At 48.9% G+C, this 26,941-nt stretch overlaps 1 long non-coding RNA gene across 2 annotated transcripts in view; it reads right to left on the reverse strand.

Annotated features, from left to right (window-relative positions):
• Positions 1-310: 310 nt before the first annotated feature.
• LOC129387755 (uncharacterized) overlaps positions 311-26,941 on the reverse strand; it is a 96,696-nt gene continuing 70,065 nt past the window's right edge. For both annotated transcript variants that reach the window (XR_008614939.1, XR_008614940.1), the window contains one exon: positions 311-528. This is a non-coding gene — a long non-coding RNA (uncharacterized lncRNA). The remainder of the gene's footprint in view (positions 529-26,941) is intronic.

Raw genomic sequence — 26,941 nt, forward strand, 5'->3', positions numbered from 1 at the left:
CCGAGCTCTCTCTCTCTTCTCTGCACACGAGTCCAGGAAGCCAGAGTATATAGCTCAAGAACGCGCACAAACGTGCACAGACATGTACAAACAGGCACATTTACATAAATACATAATGTATACTTAAAATTATCCAACACCAGGCAAAGAAGTTCCCTTTTACAGTAAAGCCAGGCCGATGCCCCTTCGTGATCACGTGCCATTAAGACTGAAGCAAGAACAGCAATTGCGAGCACAACAACCAGGCAAAAAGGGGAAGTCATCTAAGCCAGCTGGAAACAACGCAGGTGTCGAGAGTTCGCTGCTATACTCAGAGCTTCTCCACGTATTTATTCAGGCTTTGCCAAAGACGCAGCTGCACTTTGTTTACAGCTACCTTCTTTCTAATGTGAATGCCGTCGCCGGCGCGTATATTCCCGGATAGTGCAGCTTCAAGCAATAGAAAAGCCGTGGGTGCCCTTGGGCTCACATTCTTCCGTCGATAATCAATAGAACCGGGTTATTCTGGGATGCAGAAAAGAATAAAACCTGAAAAGAAAAAAAAAGTAAGGGTGAATCCTTCGTGTCTCTAAGCACAGGCTTACTCTTCAGCAACAGCAGCCGGAAACTTCGATTATCGATAAATTTGTCTCCTTATTCAGTACGCACGCGTTCCGGCTTGTTTTCTTCGAAGCTTTAGGAGCCTTGGAATGAGAACCGTTCCTAAAGAATGTAAACGTGGCGCATAGCGCCAAGCGGTTAGGATTTTTGCTTGCAAATACCTGCAGCGTGTCGTGTTCACAGCATTTAACATAATTTACGGCCAATCGTTGATTCACAAATTTAAGAATATTCAGGCTGACTCCCAACATAATTGTGCTTTTGCTTCAGGTCTAGTCCTAGGTCTTTCAAATTACAGTGACCATGTTTGGCTGCATTTACGTTGGTCAATAGTTGCGTCCTATGTAAAATAAGTTCTCAGGCTTTACGTGCCAGAACCACGGTATAATTGTGAGGGATGCCATATATTAGGGTGTTGCAGAATCATTTGGACCACTTGGAATTGGTTGGGAGGAAGACGAAGTGACTGCGAACCAGAACGCTATTTTTCTAGCTCATTTATTTTCGGATGCAGCAAGCTGCCGGGAGCGTGCTGGTATCAAATTTCAAGGTGGGAAACAATTTTTCGCTACTTTACGAACCAATTCCGCCCGAGCAACGCGGACGCCGCGTTAAGACGCTGCGCACGCCTGGAGGCCAGCCTAGGCGAGCTACCACCCGTCAGGCCTAACAATACCCAAGCCCACGCACCAATTTTTTGCTAAGCATGGAGGTCCAGGTCGAAGGAGAGGAGTTGTCTTCCGAAGAATTCGGTGGAGGTGCCGGCTGGTGCATGATCGGCTCCAAAACCCGGTCCGGTCACAGCGCATCGCGGCATAGACCTAAGAACGAAGCCTACTCCCGCACCAGCGAGGGAGTAGGTCGACAGCCGCCGTGACGCCCGCGGAACGTAAAACAACAAGTACTCAAGGCCAGCAGAATGCCGGCCCTCCCGAGGAACGACATCAAGATTGTCGTTAGACCCAAGGCGGGCTCAACACAGCAATGATCGGCGCAGTCAGAATTGCGTCAGCCATATACCGGGCTGCAGCAGTGTCCAATCAAGACGCCAGCGAAGATACCGTCTGCCCCAACACCCATCAAAACATCGTCGTTATCAGCAGACCCAGTAGCACCAACGCATAAAAAAACAGGAAGCTCGAGGTCATCGGGATCGGCGACCGCTACTACGAGGTCAACGCGTATGAAACGGCACCCGATCATATGGCCAAGGGGTCATCCGAGGCATGCCTCTCAAAGAAGACTCCAGGACCATTAACTCTAAGATCGTCAATGACAGGAACCCGACAGCCCTAGCAGCCAAGCGTGTTAGCAACACTACGACCGTCATGATCGCCTTCGAAGGCCTAAAAGTGCCCACTCGCGTCAGGTACTGAGGCACTCTGCTTCGCTGTTCGCTGAACAGGAAGCAGGTCGACATCTGTCACCAATGCGGTAGACTGGGGCACCGTATGCAAGTCTGCCCTAATCCCCAGGACAAGATCTGCAGGGGATGCGGTGCCAAGAACCCAGACCCCAATCACCAGTGCACCACAAACTGCCGCCTATGCGGAGGGGAACACACTACGGCAGACAAATCCTGCCGAGCGAAGTTCAAGACCCCATATATAGTCAAGAAACGAAGATGGGAAAGGAAAAAGCTGAAGCGGAAGCAGAACACGAGGCGGTCAAGGAATCTGGAGGAGAGCAAGCCCCCGCCCTGCAAAATTAAAAAATTAAATTATGAGGTTTGACGTGCCAAAACCACTTTCTGATTATGAGGCACGCCGTAGTGGAAGACTGCGGAAATTTCGACCACCTGGGGATCTTTAACGTGCACCTAACTCTAAGTACACAGCTGTTTTTGCATTTCCCCCCCATCGAGATGCGGCCGAAGTGGCCGGGATTCGATCCCGCGAGCTCGTGCTCAGCAGCCCAACACCATAGCCACTGAGCAACCGCGGCGGGTCCTGCAAAAGCCAAGATCCAGATCCAGAGGCCGGGCCAGGTCCAGATCGACATCGGCTACCGGGACCCCTCGATCCCACCAGCATAGCCGGTCGAGGAGCAGAGCTCGCAGTCGCACTGCGGGACCGGGCTGAGCCAGGTCCAGATCCAGTCGACGCCGCCAAGGCACTCAGGAGGTCCAGGCCCTCCCCGCAAAGGTGAGCTGGGCAGACGCGGTCAAGGGTCCGCCAAGGCGCGGGGTCTACGGAGTAACTGCCTCAGAACCGCAAGTCACAAATAACATAGACAATGAGATTATTGCTGAAATAAAACGTGAGAACGCCATGCTCATGAGCTTAGTACAACAGCTAACCCAAGAGGTGCACGAATTGAGAAAGGTCGCGCCTCCCATGCAACCTCCTACATGCACTCCCGTCAGCACTGCTGCTCCGAGCAACAATGGCGAGGAACATGCCAAAGCAACGCCACCCGTGAAAAAGCGAGCCGTGCAGAGCCAAGACACCAGCCGGGCCGAACAGGCGAGACCGGAAATTAAAGCCATGCTTACAGAACTACAAAGTGCAATCGGCAATCTGTCTTCCGCCATATCCGGCCTCACAACCAGGGTGCTAAAGCTCGAGGAATGTGCGATGTGGGCACCGTCCCTGTCGCAATCACCACAGCCGAACGCGTGAACTCATAATATAAATCCCGTAATTCCAGACGCTCCCATGGTGGAACCGCCCCCCACGCAACACTCCTGTTTCTCAACAGTGCCTTATTTAGGACTCCAGGATGGCCAGACACGATAAAGAGCTATTGGTCTGGCAGTGGACCTGCAGAGGTCTAGCCAGGATAAAACCGCTCCTACAACAGCACGTAAGAAACATCCAACCCAAACCCGATGTGATAATGCTACAAGACACAGCGGGCGCGTCGGCCAACATGCCGGGCTCTCGCGCCCTCGTCCCTAAATTCCAAAACGATAGGGGCATCGCCACACTAATCAGAAAGGGCCTAGTAACCATAGAACATGAAATTAAAGGCCCGCAAGCCGAGAATATAATGATACAGATTATTCCTAACAGAACGCAAAAGAAAAGCATATTTATACTGAACATATACAGCAACCCGTACAAAAACGGTAGCGTTTTCTCTCCCTGCTCAAAAAGGCGGCCGAGCTCGCCGGCCTGAACCCGCTAATATTGGGTGGGGACTTCAACGCTCCGTGCCATACCTGGGGATACGGCCACACCACAACCAAGGGCAAACAGTTATGGCAGGACTCGCAAGACTTGGAATACACGCTCATCACGGAATCCAGCGCCCCAATGCGAATGCGCAATTCAGTTGCAAAAGATACCACACCGGACTTAACAATGATAAACAACATTGAGAGGGCTACCTGGAGAAACACCCTAGAAGACCTAGGTAGCAACCACATGATCATCGAAATCATGATCCCCCGAGCGGAACCCCCCCCCCCCCCCCCCCCGACCAAAAGCTTCGCATGGACAGACTGGGACAAGTTGCGCAGGCACCGGGATATCAGGCTAGACGATGAGCCGATCGGTGACATTAACACATGGATCGCGGACCTGACCAGGGATGTCGGGGAGGCCATGCAAACCATCACTCCCGAAATCCTAACGGAGAAGATGGACAGTCGCCTCGCCCACCTCTGGGAAGCCAAGAAATCCATACAAACTCGATGGCAAGGCCAGTGGCTCAATCGAAAACTGAGAAAAAAGATAGCCGAACTAAACGAACGAATCGAAGAGCACTGCAATACCTTGAGCAAGCAACTGTGGGACGAAGTCTGTAATGCCGCGGATGGCCAACTCCACAACGGAAGTACGTGGCGACTGCTGAGGCACCTGCTGGGCGAAACCCAAAGCAAATCCTAGCAAACAGCCGACTTGCAGAGACTTCTGCACAAAGAGAAACGGGCGGCGAGCGAGAACCAAATCGTCATGAAACTCTGCGACAAGTACTTCCCGCAACGACCGATGGTTGAGCACGGCCGGTGCACTGGCAGTCCTAGTTCCAAGTTAGATGAAGACTTTAGTGAGGTGGAAATCAGAACCGCGCTCCAAGGACTCAACGGCAAGTCAGCCCAAGGACCGCACTGGGTTAACAACAAAACGCTCAAAAACCTGGACGTAAATCTGTCACCAAACTCACGGGCTCTATGAACAAGTTCTGGAGAGAAGGCCGCATCCGGGAGCAGTGGAAGAGGTCCAAGGCTATCTCATACCCAAGCCCGGAAAGCCATTGAGTTTGGAGAACCTACGCCCAATCTTTCTCACGTCGTGCGTCGGTAAGGTCTTGAAACACGCCTTCCTGAACCATATCAACAGCCATATATAAGAGACGGAAGCCCACCCCTACACCATGATAGGCTTCCGATCCTGCCTGTCAACGCAGGACGTCATGTTGCAACTGAACCAGATCCTTGACGACAAGACAAGCAACACCAGAGCCATCCTAGGACTAGACCTGGAAAAAGCATTCGACAACATCGCTCACGAGTCGATGCTGAAACGAGTGTCTAATCTGAACCTGGAGGAAAGGGCCTAAAACTACGTGAGGGACTTTCTGAACGATCGCAAAGCCACCCTGACCGTTGAAGACCTCGAGTCCGAAGAACGAACCCAAGGAAGTGCAGGTACCCCCCAGGGCTCAGTTATATCTTCGCTGCTTTTCAACTTAGTCATGTTGGGTCTTCCCAGCAAACTACGGGAAATCGAAGTAATACACCACGCCATATACGCAGACGATATAACGATTTGGGCGGACCGTGGCAGTGACGGCCATTCACAAAGTCGAAGAGTATTTCCAAGGAACGGGCCTCAAATGCTCCCCGAGCAAGTCCGAACTACTGCTTTACTGGCCCACGCGCAGAGGCATGCCACCAAAGAGCTACACGGGACCCTGGGAGTACGAGGAAATCGGCCTGTACATCCAAGACGGAAGCGCAATCCCCAAGGTAAACAAGATCAAAATTCTCGGAATCATCATTGAGGCCAACGGAGCTAACGGCGAAACCGTGAGGAAGATCGAAGGCAAAGTCACCAGCGCCACGAGACTCATAAAGAGAATAACCAATGGACACGCGGGCATGAAGGAAGAAAACATCATTCGACTGATCCACTCCTTCGTTGTCACCACATCGCCTACGTAGCCGCCTACCATAACTGGTACGTCGCGGTAAAGAACAAGATCAACACGCTCATAAGGAAAACGTACAAGATAGCCATGGGTCTCGCGGAATCGACGAGCACCGAGCCCCTGGCTCAGCTGGGCATATACAACACCCTGGAAGAAATAGCCGAAGCACAACGCATCTCGCAGCTCGGACGCCTGTCGACCACCACGACGGGAAGGTACATTAAGAACACGCTCGGCATAACGTACCACAACCAGCACGGCCAGAAAATGCAAATCCCCCACTAAATCAGATACCTTTACGGTGGCAAACATCCCAAGAAACGTGCATCCCGATTACAACCGAGGTAGAAGATAGGCAAGAGAGAAGGAGATTTTTGTTGATGGGAAGGAAGGGTTGGGGTAAAGTGCAGCGCAGTAACTGTCTCTCAGCAGAGGAGATAGGCAAGAGCCGAGGCTCTGCTCCGTCCAATCGGCAGAGAGAGAAACGCGCAATTTGTCGACGTAGCCGAATATCCGAACGGCCAAAAATACACCGCCGTAGTCATAGACACAAACTCTAAAATCAGAACCACATGCAGTGTATGCACCAAACGCTCGGAAATAGCGGAGGAAGTAGCGATGGCGCTGGCCCTCACAGAACAGGAATGTGAAGTCGTGCTAAGCGACTCGCAAACAGCAGTAAAGAATTACGCCAAAGGTAGAATTTCCTAAGCCCTGTCCATTCTGGCCAAAGCGGGCAGATCCAAAACCGCTAGCTCGAGGATCAAATGGTTCCCCGCGCACGTCACCACGGAAGACGGCGCGAGACATGACCCATCGCGCCGTTGCCTCTCGCACGATAGCGAACACTTCTCGCCCAGAACGGGACAGGCTCACCAGATACAACGACACAACCAGTGCATATCTAAACGCCAGAAGGATATACCCAACGCAGAGTCCCAAATTGAACAGGAGGCAGGCCGTCGCCTTGAGACAACGCCAGACGAACACCTTCCCTGATCGATCCCGTCTGGAACATATCTTCCCAGATAAGCATCAGGACGACACGTGCAAATTGTGCCAAGAAGGACCAGCAACACTCAAACACATGCTGTGGGAGTGCAATGTAGTTATAGGAAGGATAGCAGTTGCTCCGGAGACCCTGTCGTCGAGGTGGGCAGCACCTCTGCGCAGCTCAGACCTCGGAATACAGACGTGGACAGCCCAGCAAGCCCGTGAGGCGGCGTGGAGGCAGGGCCTTGACATTCATCTGTGGGAGACCTGAGCCCGGGTCGCGTTAAACCTTGCCGGAGGCACAAGAAAGTTGTATCCATCCATCCACTTGGAATTGGTTAACGCGCATGCAAACCTAAGTTCCGGAGCGTTTTTCCATTTCGAAGCAATCTAAATGCCAGCCGCCGCAGCCGGAAATGAAACTTGCCACCTCGTGCTTTGCAGCACAACGCCATAGCCACTAAGCCGGTTATGCACTCTTTAAAATTTACATCTTTCCAATGATTAAATTCATTAAATTTTTGTACCAACAATTTATAGAGTTCTATTTATTATGCTCATGCTTCTTCTGTTAGCCTAAAGATGACAATTTAGAATAGAAACAGAAGGCCACGCAAATCTCTAAGCAACGCCGACATTCACTACAACGTTCTCGAAAAAGACATCGCTCAGTTGAAGAATGCAGTCCCTCATTCGTAGCCGAATCCGATGTTGTGCATCTGTTGTGCTCAAGAGTCATGTCTCTGGTGCGTAGGTAAACCGTGAAGGCACTAACTTTGGTTTCCTGCCCAGCGAAAGGCCCTGTGCCATGCAAATGAAGCAACCTATTTTTCTTTCCTTTGCTGTTTCTTACTTTTTTTTCTCTTGTGACGACGGGCTTGTCTTTCCGGGCTGCGCTAAAAGCTTTCAAGCAAATTAGGCTACGCACTTGTAACAATATGCCTACGCTGGCTTTACGGCGGTGCTCTACACGCCAGCCCTACTCGGGCGTCTCATACATATTCTGCCGGAAGCTCAGGCGTCAACACTTCTAGCGCACATACTTTATGTCCTTGAACGCTCCTGCATTGTGAAGCAGTCTGCTTCTCCTCGCTGTTTTCCTCGAAGCGCATCGTCAGTAACGCGCAGCACCGAATGGACGTTCTGTTGAAGTTGCGTGCGTTTCGCTGTGCTGTGCACCTACATGCGTGATACTGACTGCGTGATTGTCTTTCTGAACTGCGAAAGCACATAGATAGTTATACTGTACAATGCACATAATGTATATGATACTCTGAGTTCGTCCCCTCAATATTCTTATTTGAGCATGAAAAGCCTCACGCAAGGCCCACAACTCGAATTTTGATATGTTCCAGTGAAGTTTCAGGTGTGCGTTGTTCAACAAACGAATCACTCAATAATTATTCATTCCACTATTTAGGTCCTCACCCAAATAATATTTCAATTTGTTTTTCTTTTTACAACAAATGTTCACTCCATGGCGAGCAATTTTTTCAGTTTTTATCTATACAGAGATGCGTCTAGCCATCGCAAGGAAATGGTATGGTAAACTTTATTTATGATAGGGGTTTTGGGCGGTGGGTAGGTTCCTCAGTCTAGCGCTCCGCTGGTCTGTGGGGTTCAGTGAGCTTGATCGAGGAAAGGTCTCTGACTCTCTAGATCTTCACATGCAAGCCAACCCTCCCACCGCCTGTTACACGGCATTTGCGCCATAATGGCTGATTTGAAATTCGGAGGCTGTTGCTTACATGTGCACGTGACCTGGGCAAGAATTGACCGCTCCCTGCACGAAGGACAGGTTAATGTAGGTATAGTATAAAAGCGCAGCGAGCAAGTGTGCCGAAAATGTTGCGTTGTGTCCAACCATGACGCATGATTAGCAGTTCTTTCACTGTCTTCTGTAATGTCAACGCGTTCAGTTCGCTACACCTGGAACATTTTTAGTAGAAACGCCCAATCTATTCAATTGCCACTTTTCTTCTGTGCTGCTGTGGCGAAAATGTTCAATCCACGCAAATCCACTCCTATCAGCGAGGTGCTCCTCTAGTTGATATTCCCTGTGCTTGTTATATATATCTCTCTCTCTTGTAGTGCAGTAAACCATATGCTCATCTGGTTCACCTCCGTTTATATTTCCCTGTCCTTACTTTCTCTCTGTTTCTGTTATCGCCCGCTTGTTCACGGCGTTTTTAGAGCGCAGATTTCAATAACCTGTTCCTGCGGTGAGCTTTGGCGGCGTCGGCGTAACCGCGCAAACGACCGCCGCGAGGAATGAAAGCGAACGCGAAGCGCAGTGGCAAACGAAAGAAAGGCCATAGGGAAGAGAGGAAAAGGAAAGTGGAGAAGAAGGAGGCAGTGGAACCATGAGGCGGAAAGTGGAGGAGGAGTGGAGGGGAGATGGCCTGCGCATGCGATGAGTTGACGGCGGCCACGGCATCCGCAACCGCGTAGGCGATCTCACCTGCGCTTCCAAGGGGGGGGGGGGGGGGGGGTAGGGTGAAGGCAGGGTACCGTTAGGCGGGGAGGGCTACATTCGAGATATGCTGTCAGGATCTGCTGCTGAAGTGAGTCCGCAGTACCCGCGCGAATGACGGGGATCACTACTCCTGCAAGGGGCGATGGCGAACGGCTACGAGTAAGGCTCGATGTGACGCTCCCTTGCGTGTTGTCGCCACTGACACTGGTGGCACGACTACCCAGCGACTAATGGTTGCTCTCGTCGTTTGTGGTGCGGAAGCGGGAGAAGAAAAGCGTGGTGCCGCGCAAGGCGGGCTGTGTAGTACGATGCCTACGATATATGCCGGAGTAGCACGCGTCGTCTGCATGGAAACAAAGCACTGCATGAGTGGAGGTCTGTCTGCGGCGGCTTCTGTGAATCGTGCCCCCGCGTCACCCACGTGCTGCGTCTCGCTATCTACCGATTAGCGATATAGACGCGCCACAATTCGCTCCGTTTGGAAGGTGCCGCACGAGACAGATTTTCCGCGCAAGCCAATATATAACAAAATGAAAACGCGTATAGAGCTGTGCGTAAGTTTTGCATTAGGGAGTATCGTAACTGTTGGTGAATTCTTTTTCTGAGTAATTTAGTGAAGACGAAAAAAATTGCCTGGTCTTCAATGGGGGTACCATGGAATATATAACTGTTCGAAACCGTCTAGACCAAGCGGTATGATGATATGTCCTACTAGGGTTTCTTTTCTGAATTACAGAATTTTACAGAGTTACAGAGTGCAGATCATATTACAGAGTTTTAGCGTGCTGAGTATTCCGGTAAACGCAAGTGGACTGGACAGGACATTTTGCTGGATGAGCACAGGCATAAATTTGACTGGTTGGTATGATGCAGCTACCTGGTGGCACAAAGCTTAACAAGAAAAAATTAAATTCTGGGGTTTTACGTACCAAAACCACTTTCTGATTATGAGGAACGCCGTAGTGAAGGACTGGAACTTTCGACCACCTGAGGTTCTTTACCGTGCACCTAAATCTAAGTACCACGGGTGTTTTCGCATGTCGCCCCCATCGAAATGCGGCCACCGTGGCCGGGATTCGATCCCGCGACCTCGTGCTCAGCAGCCCAACACTACAGCCATTGAGCAACCACGGCGGGTAAAAAGCTTAACGAGACAAACACGCACACAATATTGCAGTAACCAAGGGTATTCTCTGTGGCTCTTGCTGTAAATTTTTGGCAGCTTCGTAATAGCGTTCCTGCTGAAAATTTACACCTGCAACAAAGTAGAATACATTTGTTAGCCGCAATAATAATTCCGTGTTTGCCTGGTTAACCATTGCGCCTCAGGCTGGCCCCACTACGCCGACCGCTCACGTTTACGCCCCCGCTCATTCGGTAATCCGTCCAAAGCTCCTCCGTTTGCCTGAACACCGAACATGCTAGAACTCTCTATTGAAATGCAACTAAAGCTTACTTTTCGTCGCATACGTTTACTTTCTCTTGTTTACAGTAGTGCAAACATTTTTCCTCTCCCCTAATGTACTCGTAAATGTGTTACATCTAAGAATTTTAAACAATATGATCGTAAGGAAAGAAGAGGTTCTCGCCCCTTCTTTCTTATGTGGGAGCTGGTGAGCGGGTGGGGGGAGGGGGGTCTTTTTTTGTGAACTTATCCATAAGATTGATTAGTAGCGTAACGTCTTTGCATTCGTTTCGTAACGTTTTAACGATCGCCGAAGCACGAACAAGGACGCAAATACGCCACAGAGATCAATACTGGCCAAGTCATTAAAGATTGCGGATTCCCCGGGAAGGCTTGTCAGGAAAACTAATTAAGGCTAGACGTACAGCGTGGACACAGCGGGCTAACTTGCGTGCTCTCGCGATGGCCAGCGCATAACTGGAATGGTTTCTGTGAATGCCGTACAACCCCTGAGCCGACACAACGCGGTCGGCCATGTGGGCCCGTGTTGCAATCCAACTGGTACCTCGCTGTTTCAGCAGGGAACTTCGGGAGCAGAAATAGAAATTGGGGGCGTAATTATCAGTCGATAGTGCTCCCGCGCTACAGCGAACACGCCTTTAGAGGCTTCCTGAAGCAATTTTCATTGAATCTTCTTTTCTTACCAGGCTTCCCATCTCCTCTCGTCTCTGTGTGAGCACTAAATGGCGCAGATCCCTATGGCACCAGCAGAATGGCCGCAGTGCTCGGTAAGAGGACAATCATGGAGGTGACTGCGCGATTTTGAGTGTCCGCTGATCATGGCTGCGAATGCATATGAACGACATGACCAACGCTGCGACAATCAGGCGGCGGCGGCATTCACCCAAGAAAAGTGTTTCCATAGTGGGCTCTGCATTGTAGAAAAGTGGTAGTAGCAATTTAGAGCCACATTTTGATTTTTCGGTCACGAACTATGGTGGGCTGTTGATAAACCTGTGAAACACGAAAGTTTGCTACAAGGTGCTTCAGACTGTATTAGAAAAACTACAACGCCCGTATTCACAAGGCTACACGTTCATAAATGTTCTTAGCCATTGGTTATCCATCTTGACTAATCATATCTCCAGAATAAGTATTTGCAAGAATTTCCTCTTACGAACAATTCTAGAGTAAGTGGGCCTTGTGAATATGCGCCCAGTATGGTAGCAAGATTTTTGTGAATCTTTAATGAACACTCGTAATTTCGAAACAAATAAATTTAGATTTATTGTGCAGTGTGTGAAATCTCGTTTTCATTTTCATAATATAAATAAATCGCGGACTGAGACCAGATGTACAAGTCAAATATTTGTCGCAGCTGTTACAAAAGCTATTCCTTCACCAGCGCAGATGGAACGCAAACCATCCAACGTCCCGTTAGGCGTGTTAGTACTTCGAGTAAAATTGTTGAGGGTTGCAACACTTCGCGCACTAAAGTTATATGCGGCGACAGTGGGTGAACAGAGGGTTCATTCAACCAGCAGCTGAACGTTATTGGTGTTTTACTTACGACCAACCGGACGTGCGTCTGGTTAATCTCCCTGTCATTGCTGTCTTCTATTTCTCTCTCTCTCTGTCTACTTACCACCATAGAACAGAACGAGCAAAAACATGTCGTGTTTATAAATTTGTATGCCGTCACTGAAGGTGTCAGGCAGAATGGGCGTTTTTGGACGATGTGCCAATGAGAGCGCAGCTGATCAGGATCAAAATAGAAGGACCGCAGCTAAGGGACAGACCGTAGTATGAGTTCTGCATTATAACCTTGTAGCACCCTAGCTCGTATAAAGATTGGTCCATCTGAACCAAAAAAAAAAACAATGTCAAACTGGTTTCTTCGGCTGTGTGGTCGGCCAGTAGTATTATTGTCGGTGACTTTTGCGCAGCGTGTGCAGTATTCTGTCTTTCTGGTTTTAAAAAGGATGTAAAGGAAAGCGCCAAAGCAAGAACGATGCGTCCGCTTCTTAGCGCTCACAATTTAATGAAGCAGTCGTCGTCACATTTCGGGAAAACATAGACTGCGGCAAAGCCGACTTGGCATTTTTCAAAAGCGTGTATTGGAGTGCAGTGAGAATTTCGTTGCAGAGAAATCGTGCATAATTGAGAACAAGTGCATTTACCTTCTTTATTTTTCGACCACAGCAATTCTAATGTAGCGGAGATCTGCAATTACGTCAACCTGCCACGCTCCGTGCTTTAATTATTGGTTTGTTCACTGCTAAATTGAGGAAACTGTCAGTCTCAGTAAGTTGGCATCTACTGCTAAGCCAGCGCTCTGTCACATATTTCCTTTTAAATTCCAAGCACTTTTTTACCTTGTCAGAGCCAAGGTCAAACGCGAGGCCACCCAAAGTCACAGAGATTGTCGCCCATGCGCGCGCAACCCCCCCCGCGTGCGCTCGGACAACGCTACAGGGTTGACGCCTCCTTTCCTTGCTTTACTAGCCGACACGGGTGTGCGCGCCACAAGTAAACTTGGCTCGGCTGCCACCTAATGCCCATTAGGCAGTCGGTGGCGACCAGACGGTGGCGAATAATAATAATTCATCATCATCATCATCATCATCATTATCATAATCGGCGTCGTCGTCGGCATCATCATCATCATCATCATCATCATCATCATCATTATTATTATTATTATTATTTTAATCTCCAAACAACATGGAGGATAACAAAAGAAGCTATAAAAACGAAGACTTCAATAATATGTAAGCTCACTGCGCCGCTACTCAAAAGCTTCCAGAGCAAGTTTAGTTGCTTGGACGGGTTGATAATGGTGCGAGATGGTAATTGCACTCAGCACACACAAACTAAGAAAATAAAGTACAGGCAATAATGGGCAACTCATTGAAATGGACTGCTTTCATAGAAGCTTTGTAGTCTTTAGCCAGCCTATTGCAAGAACCCTCCATGCCAGTGGCATTTCCAAACACACAGCTTAATTATGTTCAGTCAACAGTACGAATTATAACTCTCGGCTTCACTTGATCTGATGGGACATCCCATGCCATATGTCAGGGACAAGGCCACGCAAAAGGCTGCGGCATTTCCTTGACGGTGACCAGTGTCTTGCAAGCACATTCGCCCCTCACGACTCGCTGCCTCCCTCTACTTATGGCCAGTACGCAGTCTAGCAGGAGACACCATTTGTGCACAGTCTAAGCTTTCTACCTTTTCATGCAAATCTTTTTTTTTTCTTTTGTGTTGGTACAGAATATAAACGGCTGTATAACAGGTGATATAAAGCAACGGGTCGCACAGAGCACACATTTTTTCACGGTTTATACGTGCCGGTCAGATTCCTGGAAATTTGGCCGCAGGATTACTCTTCTCATCAGGGCTTCTTGATGGATTCGCGCGCATTAGGCGAGCTTCTTTGTGACTGCAAAGACGATGATTCTTTTCCCCCACAGTTCCTATCTGTTTCATTAGGAACAGACAGTCAGGCTCCCTGCTCAGTGGGCTCCCGAGTCCCTGGGTTTGGTCACAACTGAAGAAAACAAAAAATAGAAACAGAAAAGTGAAACAAGTGAGAAGGAAGGACGTGCAAGGTTCTTCCGTCACCGGGAATGGTGCGCAGGGGCGAAATAAACGGTTGCCGATGTCCAGGCGGCGACGGGACCGCGTTGATGGCTTATTTGCGAAACTCTTCAGAACCAATCATCCAGATTGAACCGCGCGGTGGAGACCTTCCCTCTTATCTATTTTTGTTCATCGCCGAACGCTCCTTGCGATTTCTTTTTCCTTTTTCTTTTTGCTTTCCTCCTTCGTATACTTCAGGACACTGACGGCTTCCCTTGGATAATCTTGGAACGTGCCTTAGCCTCACTCATTTCTTTTTAGCCTGCCCGCGAAACTAGGCAAGTAAGATGAACATTTGCGTGTTTAACGGCCTTGCTAAGACGTTCGTTAACCTTCGTACGTTTGTTAATAGCGCTTTCTTTTATTTTTACTTTTTCTGGTACATCGTTCGGCCTCTTACCAACTACTACTGATGGTTCTTGCTGATGTTCCATGGGCTTGAGAATGTCGAAGTCTCGCAAACATTGGACTAGGTGAAGCGGGTCGTGGGCTGAGGTTATTTCTTTTACTCCTCGACGTTTTCTTTGGCTCTGCGCAAATCGCCGTCGATTTAATTTGGAGGCGAAGCTGCTCTGCGCGACCTTGTTCGCAGTACGTGCATTTGCTCTGGCTTGCTGATGTGTACATTCCGTTTGCTTTCTTTTCGGCTCGTGCTTTACATCGTCGTGCTTTACGCACACGTCGTTTCCTATAGGGGGTCAAGTCATCTTGTGTCGTTAGCTTTCCGTGTTTCCTCATGTTGTCCTATCATTCCCGTAGAGCTCACATTGCTTTGATCGTTCTCCCGTTCTTTCGTGCATTTGTCTTGTTTGCTTTCGCGCTACCAGCTTCTTTTTGCGAGAAGCTGCTGCCGCTCATAGAACAATAAATAAAATAATTATTTTGACGAGAGCTCCGCGTGGTCATTATGGCCCTAATAAGATAATAGGAGTGTGCAGGAGAAAAACGGAAGGAATTACCAAGGTAGAAAAGGAAAACGTATGCGCGTAAGTTTCGCTCTCCCAGTTTGATTTTGCTTTATTTACTACAGCACCTTCTCGTCTAACGCCTCTTACCAGTGACACCGCCCAGCAGTGCGCCTAATTCTTTCCATTGTGGTAATATTCTTTCAGCATTTGTCGTTTGGCCGCGCTTGAAGGCGCTTGCTCCGCTTTGCTCCTGGCCTGTCTCTCCCTGGGCGCGCGTTTAACAAGCAGAGACGTGGCCACGAAAGGGCAAAAAATAACGAGGCATTGCAATTAAAACAAGCGAACAATGAGGCGAGACGTTTATTACCTACGAAAAAGAGAAAGCAATCACAGGCACGCGAGTGCTCGACTTGAATGAAGAAAGTGGAATGAAAGAACTAAAAAAATATTAAGAACCCCGTCGTGACTCTTCTTTTCACATCGAGTATACGCTGTCAAAAGAACCGGCGGCGGCACCGAGGCGCCGGACATTCGACAAAAAGCAAAATGTTTAGCCACGACAAAAAATTTAAAAACTAAAACAGGTGCCAGTATTATACAAAGCGACGCAGATAACGCGAAACAACGAAGCGCCTGGAAAGGGCGAGAGAGAAATTGAACGGGCGAGAAGACAAAAGATTTCTGAAATGAAGGCCGAGGCGCGGCGACAGGGCCCGGTCGGACGGTAACGTTTCCTTCTTTCACGGCTACGTTGCCCTCTTTCTTTGACGACCCCGCGGGGCTTTCTTTCCGCGTCTTTCGTGCCCTAGGGACCTTAATTCTCTTCTCCCGTTCACCTCCTACCCTTCTGTTTCCCGTTTTTCCATATACCCTCTTCCTAGGTTCCCTTTGCTCAGCTAGCGCACCTCCTTAGCAGCCACCCCCTTCTCCCGTGGCGGGGCAGCTAAACAGACAAGACTCGGCACCTCTGCGATGGCCACCACCTCGTCGTCGTTATCTAAGTCTTGATTGATTTTAGTCCGCACGCGGCGGGTTTTCCCGGTAGCGAGGCTTCACAAAGAAGTGGGCGGCGGCGGTGACTCATAGACGCGTGGGGCCATAGACGCGTGGGGCCTAGATAGCTGCTGCGTTCTCTTATCCAAAGCGCTTCCTTAGTCTTGTTCCAGCTCCTGACTGGTCTCTGAATGAAGTCAACCTCAATCAGTATCTTTTATTACTGCTGCTTATTTCTGTACCAACCCATCACACATATCCTCCTTTGTAGGCTAACAAAGTGAACATACTTATCAGGTTAACTGCCCTGCCTTGTCGCAAGTCGTCGCAGCAAGTCAGTGGCTATGCCGTTCCGCACCTGAGTACGATATTCCTGTAAATATGGAGTTTTACGCGCCAAACGACTATTTGATGATGAGGCACGCTGTAGTGTGGGACTCCGGAATTATTTTGACCATCAGAGGATCATTAACATGCCCTCAATGCACGGGACACGGGCGTTTCTTGCATTTCGACCCCATCGAAATGCGGCCGCCGCGGCCGCGATTGTATCCTGCGACCTCGTGCTTAGCAGCGCATCACCATAGCTGCTAAACCACCGTGGCGGGTAACGGGATTCCTGACTGGGACGGCAGAATTTTAATGGCAGTCAAACGCAAAAAACGATCGTGTAACGTGCGTTGACCATAAGCTGAAAAATCCCAGGTTCTCAAGAAAAATGCGGAGGTCTCCGCTAGAGCGTATCCCTTAGCTTGTGTGTTGCTTTGAGACGTTGAAATCACTCAAGCAGTCAACAGCTTTTAAGTATAAACCCCATGCAAGCGATCTTGTACGCGACAGCACCAAGCGACGCGATGAAGTTGGCTGTCACGTTCGCTTGTCGCCCAGAAGTCAAACTCCAAGCGAGCGACCGCTTCGCGCGACGGGTCTCCAGTGTTGCCGGTATTAGGGGATCGAGTTAGCGCCAAACCTGGCGTGGCACTTGCTATAATTATTTAAGTTGATTTGTTTGGCTGTACAAAGCAACATAAATTATTCCTGAAGGGTCTTGGAGTAGGTTTCCTTTCGTTTACATATCGAAATTTGGTAGTTCGCTCGTTCCGTTTGTATACTGAGAAGCGCGCACGTGAGCAAACCGGTAGTACGTCACTAATGTGCATCCCGTTCCGGCTGCCTACTATTGGCTAGTCGCTCATAGCACTTCCGGGCGATGAGCGACGAATTCTAGATTTGCAGAACCGAGCGATCGCGCGACAAGACCGCGCGATCTGCTCGTGCGACGGCCCGATTCGTCGCTCGAAGCCGTCACTCGTCGCTGTCGCGCACAATATCGCGCTCATGGGGTTTAGCCTTTAATGCGATAACAATATATGGGCGAACTTTATTCATTTCGGAAGCATCCATCAGAAAATATGGCCCGACCCTCAAGGCCGCGTAGTATCCCGAAAGCAATGCAGTCTAACACAGTGTCTCATAGTGCTAACTGTCACGAGGGAAGAATAGGTGAAACTGGAGCGCGAGCCTCTGGCACGATAGAAGTACGCGTTCGATCTTGACATAATGGTTCGAGCATTGGGCTGCTGTGCTGTAAGACAGAGCTTCGTTCCCTCTATCGGTCACGCATTTGCTTAGAGCGTTGTAGGCGGACTTCGCCCAATTTAGATGCCCCTAACAGAAAATTCGAGGTACGTTGAGCGTTTCACAGTGTACAACAAATCACAGCTTTGTAAGAGATGCGAGGCATATAAACGTCACATGATCAATGAGAGTATGCAAGGTCATCTCTTAATTACGCACGCGTGCGCCGTTGTCGAGATGTCACAATCACCATAATCTAAGTACGTTAGTTAGTGGTGCTAACTTCGGGCCTAGATTTATAATAAATATTGTTCTATCAAGCTCAGATTTTTTGCTCCGTGGCGCGTCCACGATAGTAAGCAGCTTGGCACTCGTATTGATAATGGCGATATTCATATAACTACTGAGTTTCACGTTCCGAAACTAAGGACACTAGGTATGGCACACGTTGTATTGCAGAAACCGCGATTAATTCTGATCATAATTTTTTCGCTTGAATCCTAACATAACTACGCTTAAGCCTTCGACTTCTTCTCCCAGATCTTCCAATGTTCATCTTTGCTAAGTTTATGAAGGCTGTTGTTCCCGTCTGTGGCAGCATCTAAAAAACTTTCGCCCTAATGGACGACGCACCTTCATTTACAATCGTGAACTGAGGCAACGCGTCTGTGTTTTCTTTTTCATCCAATCCTTTCCTTTAGTTTCTACCCTACACCCACGACGCGCACCGCGGCGTACTAACGGTGCGCAGTACGGCGTCTCCACAGCGGCCAAGTAATGAAGCCTCCATCCGGCCTCCGTCAGCATCAGCAGAACCTGAGAGCCGCAGTGGATGCAGCGAGTGGCCTGAAAGCAATTCCTCGCCCCCGTACCCCTTGTCGCTGGAAATAGACTTCCCCCTTCTTTTTTCTTTCTCTCTCTCGAGCCAAGGCTTGGAACGACGCTGTCGTTCTCCGAGAACGGCACCGCAGTCGATTGACTCTGTTTGTTTGCGTGGACGCCGCGCCAAATCTTCCAGGTTTCCATCGCTACCGTCTTCGGAGCGTCGTAGTCGTCGTCTGAAACTGACTGGGCGTCTGTCCATGGAAGAAATGTGTCCCGGCTGAAAAGGATACCCGTTGTGCAAGAGAGGAAATGATAAAAAAAACAGAAATGACATAAATGTTGGAAGTAAAGCAAAGAAAGGGGAGTTCTAGGAAGTACGGGGAGCGCATTGACCGAAATGGCGCGCTGGAATGACGTGCGCGAAATGCGCAAGGCGGGAGTTTCCATATTTTTTTGCATTATTTGCAACGACAAAAAAAAAAATTGAGAGAGAGATGAAAGAAACCCAGAAAAGTAAAAGAGGAAAAGAGTCAACAGAGACGTTCTGGACGAAAACGATTTTTGGATTACCGATGTGCGCAAGTGAACCACCTTTTTCATTCGTTTCAATGATCTCATGGAAATACTTGCTTCCGACATCATTCTGAGCGCGTTTCCTATTTTTTGCTTGCGTTTATTAAAGAACGTCCACACTTTGAACCGCTTGGTTACGACTAGCAAGGAAGCAGGGAGCGTCATTTTGGAAACGTGAGAGCTATGCGGATGTTGAAATATAATGTGAACGCTGCAATTTGACTTACTATAGCACCTTAGCCCGAGGCAGGCTGTGGTTTCCACTTTAACCAGTCATCCTTAAAAAGGAATTGAAACTACCGTTCAACAAAAATACTGTGAACGTAATTTGAGCCCATACGACTCTGGCGAGGCCGGGGAACCCACATGTTCCCCACAGACCCAACGAGAAAACTCGAGGTACATCTCTACGGGGGCCTCACACCATAGGAGCCATTGCTCAGGGTGCTAGGCATGCGGCTGCAGTCCAGCCAGCGGGCCACACACACTCTTACACTCCTGAAAGCCAGTGTCAAGGCGATATCACGCATGATCTCCCACGTAACATCCAAGAACCGAGGCATGAAGGAAAGGGACACCCTCCGACTGGTCAGAAGCCTGGTGGTGAGCAGAATGACATACATTCTGCCCTACTACCATCTCACACAGTCCGAGACAAAGCAGGCTGACATGCTATTGAGGATGGCTTCCAAGGCCGCTCTCCGCCTGCCGATGAGTACACCGACTGAAAAATTATTGGCGCTAGGGTTACACGACCCCCTCAGCGAACTGACAGGAGCCCTTTACGTCTCGCAATAACAGAGACTTGCGCAGACTCGCACGGGCTGGCAAGTGCTACAAACCTTGGGTTTCTAATCTATAACAACATGAACCCAAAAAACATGCTCGATACCTCGTCACGTCCAGGACTGGTATCCCGTTGCCCCGATACCACGCAACATGGTCCCTAACCGACAGTGCGGTAGTAGGAGAGCAAGGGCCCAGTACATGGAGAAAACTCTCAGGTTCGATACCACGACCCGTTTTACGGGCGCCGCCATGTATGGGACGAAAAACAACGGCTCAGTGGCAGTGGGATGCAACCGTCGAGGCCACGTTATCTCCGCTGCATCGACCCGCCCCTGCACTATCACGAAAGTCGAAGAGGTGGCCATCGCGTTAGCCATTCGCGAAGGCCAACATGCTAACAAACCACTGACGATCATCGCGGATTCCCAGCATGCCTGCCGCAACTTCGTACATGGAAAAATGGAAGACCTGCTGCACAAGTCCTAGTCCAAATACTGAAAGAGGACACTGAGGACATCACCACCCAAACCATCATCTGGATACCTGGCCACACTAGCATCACGGGTAACCCGCAGGCCGACACAGCAGTTCGAAGATTCGTGCATAACCGAGCACTCATCGCGCCGGCTGCAGAAGACCCGGACCCTGTCGACCGAGTATTCAGCCATCGTGAACTACCACAGAGGGAGTCGCTTGCAATATCCACCACCCTATCGAAATCTAAAGACAGAGGATGCCGCTGCCTGGCGTAGGCTCCAGGCAGGCACTTACACGAACCTACACATAATACATCGCATATACCCCAGAGCCTACAAGGACGAATGTCCGTGGTGCGGGGCCACACCAACCTTATAGAACATTAGGTGGGAGTGCACGCTACACCAAGACACGAACACTACGAGCGAGCAATGGGAGGTACTGCTGTCCAGCTCGGCCCTCAATGACCAGCTCAAGCTGATCCAGAGAGCTGAGAAGATAGCAAGAGCAAGTGGCGCCCTGGACTAGGGGCCCCGACCGTTAGCGATTATTCTGATTATTCTTTTAATAGAGTTTTTCTGTTCTATCCTATGAACGTAATCCCAGAACATTTGATCTAATAGGACGTTGGAGGGCGAGTACTGTCGTGCCTTTGAATTTTATAATTGTGTAAATAATCTGGTGCAACAAAGCATATCATAATATTTCGGTTGAAACTGTTCATAAAATACATAAAATTAAGCGAAAACTTATCTCACGATGACTCTTGATAGGAATGCGATAAGGATTCCATCAATATACAGATACAGTGTATTTATGAAGTCGCGTTTAGTTACCATAGGCAGTGGTTATTCTGAGAATTTCGTTCCTTGGGGTTGTTAGCGACATACTACGGTATCGTGCCATTTCGCTATGGGGCTTGCTTGTCAAGGTAGCCCAGGAGCATAGAGACGTGGCGATGACTGTATGACACCAACACAGTCAACATGATGGAATGGCGATTGAATGACGTCCGGTTTGCGACCCTACACTGGGGGAAGGGGTATAGGGACTAAGAGAGCGAGAGAGAGAGGAACAAAGTTTCGCGCGATAGGTAGGTAGGTAGGTAGGTTAGGTTAGGTTAGGTTAGGTTAGGTAGGTAGGTAGGTAGCCAGCCAGCCAGCCAGCCAGCCAGCCAGCCAGCCAGCCAGCCAGCCAGCCAGCCAGCCTCAAAATCTCTGAAGTAGGCAAAGGACGCTAATCGTAATAATAACATTTCTAATTTCTGGGAATAAAGGTTAAAATTTTAACTTTTAGTACATGCATTGAGCTACGGTGAACAGTACGTTGTGCGTATGTATGCGTGTGTCTGTGTGTGTGTGCGTGAATGTGTTGCGTTTGTCGCACGAAATCTGGCACGGATTCTCTTTCATGCCTTTAAAGCGTGCTTCTCTGTAGCATGAGCACGCTGAAGGCAAAGCTCCATTGCGTCGCCTTCAATTCAACCGTACTGCGTATTGCGCAGCTATGGTAATCCTTTGTCTGTGATTGGGAGGGTGTGTTGCGCGCAAAATCTCCAACCAATTCTTTTTCACGTTTTAGAGGGTGCTTGTGGGAGGTAAGTACAAGCGGAAGGTAAAAATTTATTGTGTCCCTTTGAATTGAGCTGTATCGTGTGTTCCGTAGCTGTGACAATGCTTTGTTTCTTTATATCTCTGTTTGTGCGTTCGTGTGTGTATGTATGTGTGTGTCGGAGGAGTGTGAGAGAGAGAAAGAGAGAAAAGGCGGCTTCTATGGGCATCTCATTGTGCATGCGCGGGTATCTAAAGAAACTGACGATAAAAGTCAAGGCCATTCCGCCCTGCGAAGATGAATGACCAGAAGAGCTGTAAACACCGTAGTTAAAAAGCTTGTGGTAAAGACTTTTTGGAATCCTTCATTGTCACTTAGGTACCATGGTCGCAAAGGCTTTGTGTTCCCTATGATGTACACTGATCGACATACTCACAACTGCGAGCACATTCTTTGATAATGTCAAATCGATGCACATACACTAGGTGATCTGTTGGGCCGGATCTGTGTGACATTGCAAACGAAATGTTTCCTACACGAAACGCGTAAAGTGCTACCTCTTTGACCTTAACACATCCACATTGAAATCACCAACAACGATCAGAAAGGTAGCGTCATCGCAACTAACCCACGCAAATTTAGTAGTCATGAACCTTTCGACATCGCAGTGAGATGCACTCGGCGATATATACACGGTAGATACCACGATCCCGCCCTCCGTCATCCGACGTTAGACAAGTCATCCCATCTGGCCTGCCGCTTATGGTTGGCCTCTCGGGCACGATCTTCGGTGATGTTTGCCGCGCGCCGCCGTTGGTCGTGCTCTCGTCTTAGTTCGCGCCGTTGCGCTTGGTAAGTGAGCTGCTCTTCGGGAGTCCTAACCGCGTGTGGCTTCCCCATCACAACTCTTACTAAACACTACCCAACTAGGTTCTTTACTGATCCGCAGCAGAGCCTCGACGAGACCAACCATTGTTTTCTCCGAGGCAGCTGATGACAGTTTTCGACATGCTGTTCTGTATTTCGTTTGCGTGATCCCAAAGAATGTTAGCACTGTTCGCTTCACCTCGCTAAGTGCTTATAGCCTCTGCTTTACGGGGCTATGAGCCATTGTATGGGTGCTTAGGCGGGTATGAGCAATTGATGATGATAGTTCTCGCACGGACACGAAAATTTTATCGGAGCCTAGCCATCTGCAGCTCCACTGTAATAAGTGCCATATAGCGCAGTTAAATCACTGTTCTCCCTAGCTGTGAGTGTGCGTAGGCAAGTTTATTTATTTCTCCCATTTCTGGTTACTTTTGCTTATTTTCGCATTGCCCGCGTGCCTATCTGTTTCGCGGCAACGCGTTATACGAAAGCAGCTAAATAACACATGACTAGCGATAGAGGTCATCAAAGGCAGAAACAATGCACATTTGAGCGAATGAAAAATGGTTTCTATTAAAATCCGGTCTCATCCTACTGCTCACGTTCACGCGTCATCAGAACCCAAATCCCGCTTTATCTTTCTTCCTTTCTCTCTCTCTGCCTTTCTACGACCTTCCCTCTCTCTTTTCAGATTTCCGAAGCGAGCTTCGTGGTAATTGGAAATGGCGCTTTTTGCCAGCGGCATGCGAGCACGCCACGCACGCGCAGGCGTCATCGTCTGCGCCAGGTGTATCGGTTGAAGAGTGAATCATTTGTCAAGAGCGGCTGGGGCCGGGGCGCTTACGGCGGTCGGCTTGCAAAAGCGCGTGCCCATGCGCGTGGTTTCCCCCTGATGCCTGCGCCGTAACGCAATTATCAACGCAGGGGTGTGGAGACGCAGCGTCGACTTTCAGTACGCCTCACTGCACTCGCACGGGCCCTTGATGATGACTTTATATATTCTTTTGGCGAAGAGGAGGTGTGATAGGCGGTGGTAAGAGAGCACAGTTCACTTTTGTTGCTAACTCACGTCTTCCGAACTAGGTCAATGACGCACGTGAATGTGTGGTGAGGTTCACTCAGCTGCAGAGTCAGGGTAGTTTGTAACGCTGTATGTGGTTGCGGGAGGGAGGTGGAATTGTGCTTCGCGCTGCAGCAGGCAAAGTAAATGAAGGAGGGACACGTGACGTCTTTTCTCTTTCGCGACCGTAGTAATTTCAGTGACTTCGTGTGTCTTCATGTAGAAGCGACAAAGGATTTATCTCTGTTTTCGTTTTTCTTTGAAGCTGCGCGTATGCGTCAGCCGCACCGTTGCGTCATCATTTCGGAAGCACGATAAGCGCTCATCTTAACGAAATCAGTAACTTTCATTTTTTTAGCCTTTGCGAACAAATTACACCAGCAGCCAATACAGATTTTTTTTTTTTACTTTCAGTTTACATACATCACGTCATAGATATAAACGCAAAACGCGAAATAGCATTAAGACCGATTGCTGGATGCGCAATGCTTGTACCCTTGGAGTGTTTCAGTAAGATCAATATTCTTTCGTCGAAATATTCAGGGAGCCCTAATGAATCATTATGGTGATAACTGGACGCAAATAGGAAAGAAATATCGGAAAGTATGATTTACTTTCCTCTACAGTTAAGTTTCTTCTCCCAGGTCTTCCAGGCAGACGATTTTCCAAAGAGCATCCGTCGCCGTCCGGTGATACTTTGCACTCAGGGAGCTCAACTTAGGAATACATCGGAGTCTTAGGGCAAAGTAGCATACATCGACTATCGCCGGCTGATTATCGACTCCCTCGCATTCCCCTTCTCCTGTCTACACACTCATTTAAGTACCCTTGCGAATTGTGGCGGTACCCTTATTTGGCTCTTCTCGTTCACATTCTACCAATCCGTTCTTTTCAATGTAGGTAGGGTCATCAACAATCCACACTCTGACCACTCCCATCTCTAGTCCGGTTTTTGCAACACACAGCCCAACAGCACTTAAACGAACGCCACATGACCCTGTTGGTCGAATTTCATACAACTAGTTGCAGCTGGCCCGTTGCAATGGCATGCCGCGCGAACACATAAATCCCTTCGCGAGCCACTAACCCAGGGCATGCTGCAGAATCGTACTCGCACGTGACGCTGCCGCCAGGTCTCTAGTTACACACATACGCTCGACGGCGTGAACTGTGCGTCTTCCACGCTGCAATGGGAATGCCGCCACCCCCGCCAGTGCCTGTGTTTGTGTTAGCCCACAAGAACGCACCTGTCTGTCGCTGAGGGACATGCGCGTCCACCAGACGAGCATCCTGTTTACAACCCTACACTGCGGTGAAAAGAAAGGGAGAATCAAAAGAGTGAAAGAGGGAGCGAGTGAGCCCTGCACGCACAGAGTATGACGCACAGCAGGACAACAATCGGTCACCCAGGCCGGCATTCTTCAGACGATGCAGTGGCGCTCCAATATCTGTCGGCGCCATCGACGGATATGGTCAACAATGTGTCGCAACAGTAATCACCTGCGCAAATAGGGGCTGGACAGCGCAATAGCGGGCATGTATTTATTGATTTACCATGTTTACCACCTCCGAACTAGACACGAGTTGAGAAAGGTGAACTTGTGGGAGTCGTATGATTAATTTTGTCCGCTTAATATTTTAGCTACACGAGAGTTTCTGCATTGCGCCACCTACGGAAGGCACCCGTCATGAACAGGAATTGAGCCCGCAGCCTTGTGATCAGCAGAAGAACGCCGTAGCCAAATAGCCCTCGTAGCGTGTGCGCGAAAGTTATCGATGACACGCTGGTAACAAATGACAAATGGTAACATTTGCTGGGTGCGCTAGAGTGTAAGCCTGGCTAGCTGCTTACGAGGGTTGCAATGTGGGCTTGTTGGTAATTCATCTTTAAAGGGCTGTACGGTAGCGCGATTAAAAGATGGTATGTATCAGACGTCATCTATCAGCAAACCGCTATTGGCACTCTCTGAAAAAGAGCTGAAACTTTTGCGCATGGCTTAACATATCGCTAAAATAATGTTTCACTCTCTTTGTTTATTTGTTCACGTGGCTGTGACTCGTGTTCGCTGAGTGTATAAGTACGACCTAGTTTTCGATAATAAACATTGTTGGAAGTTAGCACTGTGTGTGTCCCTGTGTGTCTTCTTTTGTCCCGTCTTTTAATCGCGCTACCGTACACCCCTTGTAGCTGCTTACACTTCATTTAAAGCGCCCGCGAATAGAGAAGCACAGAAAATCGATTACCTGGTCCCCGTGTGTGCCTAACGCGAGATCACGCGTCCGTATTCTTTTGATATTTAAGGAAAACATTTTACGCTTTGTTTCGTTTGTCCGTTCGTTACGTCCACCTGCGTGCCTCAGTGCCAGAAGTAGCGTGGGATATTGGGATATTTAATAGTTGGCACTGTCCTTTCCTCTTCCGTTCCGTGCGGCCACCGACCACTTGTCGCTTACGTTTTCCAGTAACTGCCTTCCCATCATACTTTACCTCGCTAATAAACCCTAACGCATACTACAAAAGTACATCCTCTCAATAATATGTCACTCGCTGCCTAAAAGTGACTGTCTGGCTATTGCATTCCCTACGTCAAAAAAACTAATAATAAAGACTTAAATAAGAGGTCAGCTATTGTCGTGACAGGCGTTGTAATAGTATGCTCACTTGCCTTCAGACGCTGTTAATGAATAGACAAGGACAACGTTTAAAAATGAATGTACTCGGTTCATCATTTTTTGTTGAAACCTTTTGCGCACCTCGAAGCATGATTTTTCAAACATTGGAGCTATTTTTGGTCACTGTTGCAAAAAGTCTCCAAACCATCTGAGGAGCGGTGGACGATTGTTTGCGCTTCGCTAACGGTCGGCGTTAAGTATCTCTTCCACGTTTTGTAATACCTAACACGACGGTAATAAGGGCAGATCAAGTGTGTGAGCTTGAGAGGTATCGTTACTGATAAGTATCAGTCACGGGAGAAGTCACGAATGGAAGGCATCTTTTTGGAGGATCGCCGATGTATCGATGACGTATGAATGTATACATAATTTAGCAACAAATATAGTCGTTGTGTGATCCGGGCATCATTTCGCTGCCTTACTGGGCG

This window comes from Dermacentor andersoni, chromosome 2 (genome assembly GCF_023375885.2).
Source record: "Dermacentor andersoni chromosome 2, qqDerAnde1_hic_scaffold, whole genome shotgun sequence".
Classification (NCBI taxonomy): domain Eukaryota; kingdom Metazoa; phylum Arthropoda; class Arachnida; order Ixodida; family Ixodidae; genus Dermacentor; species Dermacentor andersoni.